Genomic DNA, 10,887 nt, shown 5'->3' with positions numbered 1-10,887 from the left:
TCCTCCTATTTTTAATGGGACTAAAACAGTATCTAACCCCAGGCTATCTGGGGAATCAACGAGACGGTGCCTGGAAAAGGCATATCCTGAAGAAAGGCTTGGCAAAGGAGCCTCCTGCATGGCCACGTTGAGGTCTTTGTGGTTGGGAATTAGGGAGCGCTGGCGACTAACGGTGATTAACCAGAAGGAAGATGTCAGCTGGGCGTGCAGGGCCTCCGTGCAGGCGAGGCTGAGGAACGGGAATTCACCCCAGAGCGATGGGGAGCAATATAAGAAGGGTATCGGAGCTGCATGTGGCAAGCTCTTCTGGGGACCTGCAGAGGGACGGCCAGGGGACCAGAGAGGAGGTAAAACTCAGGACAGGAGCTGAGAGGACCGCCTTCTGACTGGACTATGGTGATAACCTTTGTTCCCTTTCACGGAAAAGCCCCTTCTTTCTCCGGCCCCGCCCCCACGGAATCCCAGGCCCGCGCTTGCGCGCGGGCAGCAGGGAATCCCCGGCTCCGCAGCAGTGCGCGGGAGGGGGCGTGAGACGGGAGTTCCGTGTTCTCCCAGCCCTCCCCGCGCGCGTTGCCGGGACGACCGAGCGGGGCCGTGGGGACGCCGGGCGCACACTGCGCCTGCGCGGGGGTGCTCGCTTCACGCGCTAGGGCTTTCCCGTCGAGCGCTAGGCGGGGAGGGAAAGCCTCGCCCGGCGCGCATGCGTCGATCCCTGCCCGACCCCCGCCCTGTGGGCAAGGGAATCCTCACACGCCGCAGTGCGCACTGGGGGCGGGGTGGGGAAACCGGCTCAAACCAGAGTGGGGTTTGCTGAGGAGGTGGCGGAGGAGGGAGAGAGAGCGGGGTCTTCCGGAGGTTCCCGCTCCGGCCCTCGCCGTCGTCTTGGCAACGGGGCGCGCGGGCCGCAGCGAGGGGGACGGCGGCCTCAGGGAAGCCGGGCGGTTCTGCGCCTGCGTGGAGCTCGGCGCCGGTGGCCGGGGTTCCCCCTCGTGCGCCCCCAGGACCGGCGGTGGGGGGGGGGCGGTACTCAGAGGAGAAGAGAGGGTGGATGTCCCGGGGGGAGGTTATCGCGGAGAGAGGGGCTTTGGAGGAGGGGAGGATGGTGAAGGGACGTGGAGGAGGGGTGGGTACCAGAGAAGGTGGGGGAAAGGCGAAGGGCTGGGGAAGATGGGGAGAGGGGTGCGTGAGGAGGAGGAGTCGGGGGATGGGGTAATGAGGGAGTGTGTGGAAGGAGGGGGACAACAAAGGAAGAGAGAGGAGGGGAGGAGGGAAACTTGAACAGTTAAGGGACGTGGACAACGTGTGGGGGACAAAGAAAAGCTTAGGAAGGGAACACGTGGGACGGGAGGGGGGATGGGAGGGGAGAGGACGGACACCCATAGGGCCCCTCCTCCTCTTCCCCCCAGCAAACCCCAGTTTTGCTTGGCCAGAAGATCTGGGCCTAGGGTTTCCAGATTTAGAAAAGAAAACTACAGGTTGCCCAGTTAAACCTGACTTCAGATAAACAACGAATAATTTTTATTTTTATAAGTATGTCCCATTCCGTGCCCTGTATTTTATTTGGCAGACCTAATCTTGATTTGGCACCCCCTTACTACCCCACCCCCCGCCTGTGCTCTGAGGCTTTCTGAAACCTCTCCGATGATGCCTTTGTCTCTTCCGTCCCTGGTTCCCCATATCCCTGCATGCTGGGTCCCCCCCACTTCCCATGCTATCTCCCACCTTTCTGGTCTTGAACACCAGCCTGAGGTCAAGTCCTGGCCTGGCAGTGAAATGTGCAAAGAAAAGGCACTCAACCCATCTTCAAGGGCTTTCTCTCTCCCTCAACCCCCACAAGCCCTCCAAACCCTTGGCTGTGGGCCTGGCCCTGCTGAGGCCACATGTTCTTGCTCATCCTGCCATCACCTTTTCCCAGAACCCCTAGGGCTCTGTACTCTCAGGACCCCAGGAATCCCCACCCCCTCTGAACTCACCCTCAATCTCTGGGCATATAAATTTATAGTAGGTGCTCAAACATTTCAGGGTAAATTTATGGAGGCAAGTATTGGGGGGCCAGTGTTTGATTTTTCAACACAGCTGCGTTTTCTGTCCCACGGGGGCACATACCCTCTCTGAGCTTTTGTACCCTCCAACAAAGCGATTTTCCTTTTATCCTACCCTTTGGTTTCCAAAAAAAAAAAAAAAAGTATAAGAAAACATGATGGAAAAGCTAATAACAAAGGAAAGGTCACTCCCCTCCCCATGCCCAGGGCTGCCCCCAGTGCCTCCCCCTCCCTGCAGTTCTCGTCTTTGCTCTTCATACCTATTTGCCATCTGAACAGACACACCTCCGTACTGGCTTCTGCTCAACAGGCCTGGAACTCGGTCCCTGTGGGCCCTTTTTCTTTCGGTATGTTATTCTGGAAACGGGCTACGCCATCCCTGGGGTCGGGGGAGGCAACATTTAGATGCCTGTGTTTTTAGTTTCACTGTGGAAGGTGACACCCCTACAGAAGCAGGTGCTGGATCTTTTGTGCCATGTCCTAGGGGTGCTTTCCACGGTGGTTGGGGCAGTGGTGCCATCTGTTTGGAGCTGGGTAGCTCCTGGGGTGGTGCTGGGTCAGAGTTGGCCCCTCCTCTCATCAGCCAGGCCTAAGTTGCTGGGGGTGGGGGGCACATTCAGGCAGAAGGTGAATAAGTAACAGAGCACACCAGGAATTGAAGATAGTAAACTAGAGGGATGTGCCCAGAGCAGGAGGTGACCTCAGACCAGGCTCTGAAAGACAATAGGGGGTGAGGGAAGGGTGATCCTGGCAGAAGGAACAGCGGATGCAAAGGCCCTGAGGCTGGACAGATTAAGACAGAGGCTGAGTGTGGCCCAGTGTGGGGGGTGGTCTAGGGAAATAGCCCTAGTGCTGGGACAAAAGGGAATGGGAGCCAGACCACTCAGGACTTGGAGGGGGAGAATCAGGTCCTTCTCTAGGCTCAAGGAGGAGGGTGCTGGTTATGTGGACAGGGACATGATCAGTCACATAGCTGAGGACGGAATTCTGTAGCTGCGTCATGGAGAAGGGACTGGGGAGACAGTGGACAAGAGCAGCAGCAGGACTGGCTGGGGCGTTCTGGGGGCGCTGCAGGGCAGTTGTCTGGGTTCAAGGGAGGGGGACTTCCCCCTCCCTTCATGAAGCTGCCCTGTAACTGCTAGCTCTTTACTCTCCCTCCCTGTGTCCGACCAAGGTAGGGACCTCAACTCCCCCCCCCCCCCACACACACACAGGTGGAGAGTCATCCCCACAGAGGTACTGGGTGAGACCCTCTTCGGTCGAGTACCCGCGGTTCCCCTAGCCCTCCCTCTCTCTGCCTCCACAATGCATACCCTAGAGGTCCCCTGCCCCTTTGTTCTCTTTCCCTCCACACACGGTCACGGTCACGCTGGCGGCTCCTTCTGAGAGCATCTCACACACAATGGGAAGGAGGGGGATGCGCTCCCAATAGCCCCCCACCCCATTCCCTACCGTTCGCATCCTCCAGCCCCGCCCGCGCGGCGGAATCCCGGCCTCGGGGACCCCACCCTTGGAATGCATTACCTTTCCGGAGACGCTCCGGGCGGCGGGGGGGGGGGGGGGGGGGGGGAGGGTTGGAGAGGGAGGGCTATTTTTAGAATGAATGGAAGAAAAGAGGGGGAAAAAAAACAACAAAAAAAAAGGATGGAGGCTCGTGGAAGCCTCCTGGCTCCCAGAGGAAACCCCCTCAACCCAGGCCAAGGCAGAAGGTGGGTGGGGGTTCTGAGACTGGGCGGGTGGGGCTGCGGGAGGCAGGGGGCGACGAGGGAGAGCTCGGTGGTCTGGGAGGGCACCACTCCTCCTGGGGGGGGAGCTGGAGGAGGACAGCAAAATGCAGCCGGCAACCCCAAAGACTTCTGAGAGCTGGAGGGACCCCAGAAGTGGATGCTGTCCAGTCGCAAGAAAGAAATCGGCTCAGAGAGGGGCCGGAGCAGGGCCAAGGTCGCAGGAGGGGCCGAGCCCTGAGCAGCGCCCCCTCCGCCATCACCCAGTGACCCAAACCCCGTGAGCCGCATTCTTATAATTTGGCAGTGACCTTCACAATCTCGCTGCCCAGGCCCCTGCTGTTCACGTTCAGCGGGGTCTCTGAATCGTGCGGGGAGAGGGGGGACGTCACAGCCCAACAATGATATTAGAGAAGTTTTCTGTGGTTTGTTTTGTGGCCACCCGGGGTACCCCTCCCTCACTGGGACCTTCTAGCCCCAGCAACGTCACCAGCTCCCTGAAGCCTCCGGGTTCCCCCTGGACCTCCCAGGCCCCACAGCCCGCTCAAGGTTGGGGGCTTAATTGCCTTCCTTTCTCGCCCTGGCTCCATTCCTTCCCCGGACGCCGGAGAGCGACCCCCAGGGAGAGGCGGGCAGCCGCATTTCTATGCTGCTGGGGCGCTGGGCCCTGGCCAGGGGCTCCCCATCTCTGGGTCTCAGTTTCCCCATCTGTAACATGAACGTCGTGGGCCAGGAGCGGCAGAGGGTCCTCCCAGCTTTTTGAGCGTTCTTTGGGATTGGCTGTTACACCCCTGCGGGGAGGGGGATTCCCTCCCCACCCTCTCTGGAGAAGCGTTGTGGGAGAGGGGGTCGCCCGGTGGCCGCCGCAGTCCGCCTCTCGCGCTCCTCCGGGTAGGCGCCCCTCCCCGGGAGGCGGGGCGGGGCCCAGGTCGGCGGGGAGGGGGTCAGCTCTGCGGCGGCGCGCGCACACCCTCCCGGCTCACACGCCCTTGCCCGGCCGTGCACTTGTCTTCGCGCTCGGGCCAGGCGCTGGGGCTCCGGCGGCGGCGGCGGCCGTCTCTGGCCGGTGAGTAGGCAGTAGTGGGGCATTGGGGCGGGGGGCGGTTTACAGGGCGGAGGTCCCAGCGGCGCTCCCCTTCTCCTTGGTGGGCGTTTTAGTCAGGGTTTGCCCCGACTTCGGGAATTCAAAGGGGGAGATACGGGAGGGAGGGAAACCCCTTCCATCCCCCACCCCCCGCCCAACTCCAAGCCCGGAGTCACTCCAGACGCCCCCTGCATACCCTCATGAGGAGGGGGCTACCGCTCCGGGAATTTGAAATGCGGAGACGTCCCCCCACAGAGGTGAAGGTGGAGACAAGGGGACCCTCCGGCGCTTGCAGGGGGGAGGGGTAATGGGGGGGGAGGACCAGCTCGATTGCTCCCTGCCCCTCAGTCCTTTCCACCTCCCACTGAGTGTGGTGGGGATTCCCCTGGCTGGCCCACTGCAGAGTGGAAGGGAACCCCCCCTCCCCACACCTGCCAGCCTACTGTGCGTGGGAGCTCTTGCTGTGCTCTCTCCCCTAAGCTCCGCCCTCCCCCGCCCCCACCCCATTGACTGGGAAAGGGGCTGAAGCCAGAGAGGGCTAGCACTTACCCAAGGTCACCCAGCTGGGCAGAGGCAGAGCTGTGTTTGTGGCGGACTCACTAACCCCAGAACTCAGCTGGTGGTGTCAGCTCTAGGGTCCTCTGCTCCCTGCGTTTAACCGTCAGGGTGGGGCTTGAGGGCCCTGTCTGGAACTGGGGCGGGGGGGAGGGGGGTTGTCCATACTCTCTCCAAGTCACTCCACCCTGCTGGAGGCCCAGACAGGACTGAGTGGATAAGCCCCTCACCTGGCTCCCTCCAGGTTCTCAGGTCTCTTGTCCCTCCTAGACCCTCTTCCCCAGCCTCCTCAGGCTGCCCTAGAGCTCAAAAGAAGTCCCCCTGATGAGGGGGAGATGGGGAGGGAGGGCAAGGGGTACTTCCAGAGCTGATAGAGTAATCTCCACTCTGACACACCGACCCACTGGGTGACCTTGGACAATCGCCCTGTTCTCCCAGGGCCAGAGTCAGACCCAAGGCCCCCCTGGGCTGTCCAGAGGGCCACTGGCCCCTCTCCAGACCCCCAGCAAGAGGAAGGGCAACTGGGACGTCCACTTCAGACTGTGCTTCCCCTTCAGTCCCATTCTGGGGTTGAGCTCCCTCACTCCTCTCAGCCATGGGGCTGCTCTGTGTCCTCTTTGGCCCCCTCCTCCAGGGTGGGGCCTGGGTACGGAGGAGCTTTGGCAATAGCCCAGTACAGAGTGAATTCCTTGAGGGCATTACAGACCCCAGGGCAGCTACAGACCGGGTGAAGACTTGGGGGTGGCCAAGAATGCAGCTGGTCAAGTCAGGGATCCCTACCTCCTTCATCCTCACACCAGCCTGTCCCAGGTTCACCCACCTAGATCTCCCTATGGTGAATGAATTGGGGAGGGGGTAGACCTGGGGGCAGGACAGGGAACAGCATGGGGAAAGGCAGATAAAGCCTTTAGTGTGCAGTGTCCTGTGGAAGGAAGTGGGGCTTCCAGGGAGGGTGCCTGGTATGGGTTAGAGGTATCAGCAGGGGCTCGTCGAGGGGCCTGAGCCTGGAAACAAGGCCCCACTGGACAGACAACACCACTGATCTTCAGTTTCCTTAAAACTTACAAGGTAATTCAGCTAGTCAGAAGACAGATCTACTCTAAAGACTATTGCAGTCTGGGGGCTATCTGCACCCCACTGTCCTGGGGCCCTGCCTCTACCCCACACCCCATGTCTGGTCCTTACAGGTCGAAGGGAGAAGAAAGGCAGCTCAGCCCCCTGCCAGCCAACTGGTAATCCAACAGGACCAAAGGGGACAGGCCCTTTGGTGGTGGCTCGTCAGGGAGACCCCTGCACACCAGGGTGAGTGAATCCAGACTCCGGTATTGTTTGGGAATAGAGGTCACCTAGGAGCTGGATAGAAAAACTAGTGACTTAAAGAAAAAAGTGCCAACCTTTAACATCATACTAACAAAATATAACAAGAAAACAACTATGCCTTCTAGAGCCCCCAGAGAGTGACTCTCTGTTTTCTCCAATCACTGGTGGTGGGGAACCCGCTCAGAGAATCTGGGTGACCTGCTTTGTGTCACACAGCCAGGAGGGGGGCATTGCCCCAGGTTGGAAGGTCCCCCAACCCTATAGCGTCCACCACCCAGATTCTGTGGTCTTACTCCCTGAGACAGCTTTTAGGGAGCAGCATCTTTGCTCCTTCTTTTTTTTTTTTTTTTAAAGATTTTTATTTATTTATTTGAGAGAGAGAGAATGAGAGACAGAGAGCACGAGGGGGAAGAGGGTCAGAGGGAGAAGCAGACCCCCCGCTGAGCAGGGAGCCCGACGTGGGACTTGATCCCAGGACTCCAGCATCATGACCTGAGCTGAAGGCAGTTGCTTAACCAACTGAGCCACCCAGGCGCCCATCTTTGCTCCTTCTTTCACCCGCAAACATTGGCTGACATTCAGGGTCAACAGTGAGCTGCCAGTGGGGGTGTGGGGAGAATGGAGGCAACAGTTCTAGATATGTATGGTCATGTAATCAGTCAACAAACACTGAGCAGGTACTACGTGCCCTGGGCTGGGCACTGGCGACACAGCAGGGGCTGAAGCAGGCCCAGATTGGTCCTTGTGAGACGTACTGGGAGGCAAATAAAACACAGTGATGTGTTAGAGAATGACCGGGGCAGAGGGGCCTCTCCAGGGAGGTGAGCATGAGCTCACACCTGGAGGAGAAGGGGCCAACCAGGTGGGAGCTGGGAGAACAGCATACCAGACAGCAGGAACAGCACATGCAAGGGTCCTGAGGCAGAAATGAGTTTGACATGTTTGAGGAACAGTGAGGAGGCTGCTATAACTGGAACAGAATTAGCAAGGGGGAGAGAGGAGGAAGAGGAAGATAGAGGGGTCTGCATGTAGGAGCGGAGGTAAAGGAGTGGACTGCAGAGCAGTGGGGAGCCATGGAGGGTGTGTGAGCAGGGGAGAAACATGGTGGTCTGATTTATGATTTTCAAAAGCCTCCATGACTACTGTGGAGAGCAGGGACTGTTGGGGCAGGAGCCGAAGTGGCAGAAGGCCAGAGGGGAACCCAGGAGGTAACTGGGTAGAGTTGGCTGGGCCAGGACTGCGTAGTCAGGGAGGGAGAGAAATGGGCAGATTCTGGGACTGAACTGGATGGGCATGGAGGAGGGAGTGTGTGTGGCCGGGTTGCTGCCCAATGCTGAGGAACCATGCGGAGGAAGGGATTTGTCATGCTCTGGGAAATCTGGGAAAGCATCCTGGAAGAGGTGTTCTTGCTCTTTGAGCTAAGTCTAGAAGGGCAAGAAGGCCCCTGCTGGTGTCCAGCTGGAGTCGGGCTGAGGGTCTAATTGTATGGACACCATGAGGGCCCCGGGGAGCCACTGAGCACTCAGAATTAGAAGCAACACGATGAGATTTTAGCAAGGACAGACCCCTCTGGGGGTGCCTGGCAGAGACAGGACTGGAGCCAGAGAAGCCAGGAAGTCACTTGAACCACTCAGGTCCTGCAACTAGGAGCATCCAGTGAGCGCTTGTTGTGTACCTAGCACATTTGAAGGGGATTAGCTCCCTAGCCCCTCTCATGCCCTCGGAGGGCCCCCACTGCCCTGCCAAGGGACCTGAGGCTCAACGAGGGAGGGGCCCTTGTCTGTGACCACTGCATGACTTTCCAGGGGGTGCAGTAACAAAGGCCCACAACCTTAAAACAACAGAAATGTCTTCTCTCACAGTCCTGGAGGCCAGAGCCTGAAATCCACGTGTGGGCAGGGCCACGTTCCCTCTGGAGGCTCTAGGGCAGGCTCTTCTTTTTGTTTTTTCCCCTTCCTGGGGGCTCCAGGTGTCCCGTGGCTTCTGGCCACATCACTCTAGTCTCCGCATCTGTCTTCACGTGGCCTTCTTAGGAGGACCCCCGGTCACTGGGTTAAGGCCCACCCTAATCTAGTATGACTTCATCTTCACTTAACAGTATCTGCAAAGACCCTGTTTCCAAATAAGGTCACATTCTGAGGTTCTGGGTGGACTGGGATTTGGGGGGGGGAGACTCTTCAGACGAGTAGGGCCAGACAACAGGACACTGTGCTCAGTCCTGCCTTTGTCCCCAGGGCCTTTGCTGAAGCAGGGGCTGCAAGGGATGGGGACAAAGGGGTGTCCTGGGGCGAATTCAGGGGCAAGGATGGACAGGCCTGAGGTCCCACTGGATGTGGGCGTGGCCAGAAAGAAAGAGTCTGGAGCCTTCCAGCCTGACTGTGAGAAGGGAGGGGATGCTGGTGTCTGGAACAGGGAAGCTGCTGCTGGCTGCATGGACAGGACAGCCCCAGGGGAGGTCCCTGGAGGCCGGGGGCGGGGGGTGGTGTTGGTGGGGAGGGCTCCCAGGCCTTGGCTGCTTTGTGGGGATTCTGTGCTGATGGTAGAGCTGCTTCCCTGCCTGCCTGTCACCCCCAGGCTCCCACCTCCTCCTCCAGAGCAGGGACCGAGGGGCTGCCAGGCAAAGCCCCTCCTCACCACTCCCTGGCCTCATTTCCCCCATGGACCATCTGCAGGGGCCAGTTGTATTTATTTGTTGACTCAAGATCTCATCTTGCCTGCTGAAAACATGAGTTTGGGGGATTCCGTGTGTCTTCTGCACCATGCTGTCTCCACTTCAGGCTCATCTCTTATATACGGGAGGTGCTCAAAAAACATTGATAAAATGAGTAACGCTTCTCTAAGTCCCTGAGTTCCAGAGAGCCCAGGAACAAGCCCTCTAAGATGCCTGCCCCAGCTCCTGGGGCCTTCCTGGTCCCCTTCCTGCCCCTACAATTCACAGAACCCTAGGGGACTTAACCCTCCATGACTTGCACCCTGCTCGGAGTCCTCGTGCACACATCTCTGCAGGTGGGACCGCTGCCAGCCTCTGACTCGGTCCTTCCCTTTTGCCCCTTCCCTCTGGCCACACTGGTCTCTCTTCTCTCCCTCAAACGTGCTCTCCTTGGTCCCACCTCAGCGTCTTGATCCTTATAGTGCCCTCCACCCGGTGCCCCCTTCTAGCTCTTCTGGGCCTGGCTCCTTGGCCCCTTTGGAATGTTCCCCCTTCTGGGAGGCCTCCCATGACCACCCCAAAGTCTCCCCAGCTGTTCCTATCTTTCTCAACTTCACTGGATCGCTTTCTAATACTTGCGTATCTAGAATTCTTACTGGTCCTTTTGTTTGGAGAGGGTTGTTCCCAGAGTTCTAGAAATTCAGCTCCAAGAAGGACAGCTTTGTATCACAGACTCTGCATCCCCAGCACCAGACTCAGGCAAGGGCCTCGGTGGCTATGTGAATGAATGAATGAATGAATCAGTGAATCAATGAATGCATCAATGAATGCATCAATGAATGAATGGGTAAATATATTCCGTACCCTGCCATCTCCATACTCATGGGGGATTCAGGGTCCAACCTCCTGGGCAGCCATCTGTCAAGCCCCAGGTGGGTCTTATATTTCTGTGGATGCACAGCTAGGGGTAGGGGTAGGTGGCCAGTCCATCCCTACTCAGGCAGCCTATGGGTCCTTCAGGCCCTGTGAGGCTCTCCCAGGTCTCCTGCACCTGGACCCTTGGTCACTGCCCTAGACTTGTGGCCCAGCCCTCAGGCCCCTGGAAGAGGGGCTTCCTGATCAGCCACCACCCCATCTCCTGCCTGTTCTTTAGGCCATTTCCTGGGAATGTGAGTCCCCCTGGGTGCATCCCAACTGACAAGTTCATTTGTAGGCTCCTCTGGTCTCTTCCAGCCAACCATGGGCTGATAAGAGGCTCTCTCTGCAGTGAAATCTCAGGTGGTGCCCACCCACAGCCCCACGTCCGTCCCCCTGACCCCTATCCACCTCGGCCAGCCTTGTCTCCGAAGGGTGAGGTTGAATTAGGCAGGAGGGCAGACTTGGGTGGACAGTGGTCATTCACCAGGTCAACCATCCTAAGTTTAGCCCCTTGAAGGGGGTCCCTGATCCCTTAGGGCAGATGAGCCCAAAGGGGAAAGAGGGATCTTTCCAAAGAGAGAAGATGGGTGCAGA

General features: G+C 58.6%; 1 protein-coding gene across 1 annotated transcript in view; it reads left to right on the top strand.

The window, feature by feature from the left end:
- The first annotated feature begins 4,737 nt into the window (after window positions 1–4,737).
- The window catches only part of KCNN1 (potassium calcium-activated channel subfamily N member 1), a 32,347-nt gene continuing 26,197 nt past the window's right edge, over window positions 4,738–10,887 (top strand). The window contains exons 1-2 of the mRNA XM_078053580.1: window positions 4,738–4,832; window positions 6,593–6,707. The gene's annotated coding sequence lies outside the window, so the exon portion shown is untranslated. The remainder of the gene's footprint in view (window positions 4,833–6,592; window positions 6,708–10,887) is intronic.

This window comes from Halichoerus grypus, chromosome 1 (assembly GCF_964656455.1).
Source record: "Halichoerus grypus chromosome 1, mHalGry1.hap1.1, whole genome shotgun sequence".
Taxonomy (NCBI): Eukaryota; Metazoa; Chordata; class Mammalia; order Carnivora; family Phocidae; genus Halichoerus; species Halichoerus grypus.
The sequence above is the reverse complement of the archived record's forward strand: the minus strand, read 5'-3'. Positions and strand labels throughout refer to the sequence as shown.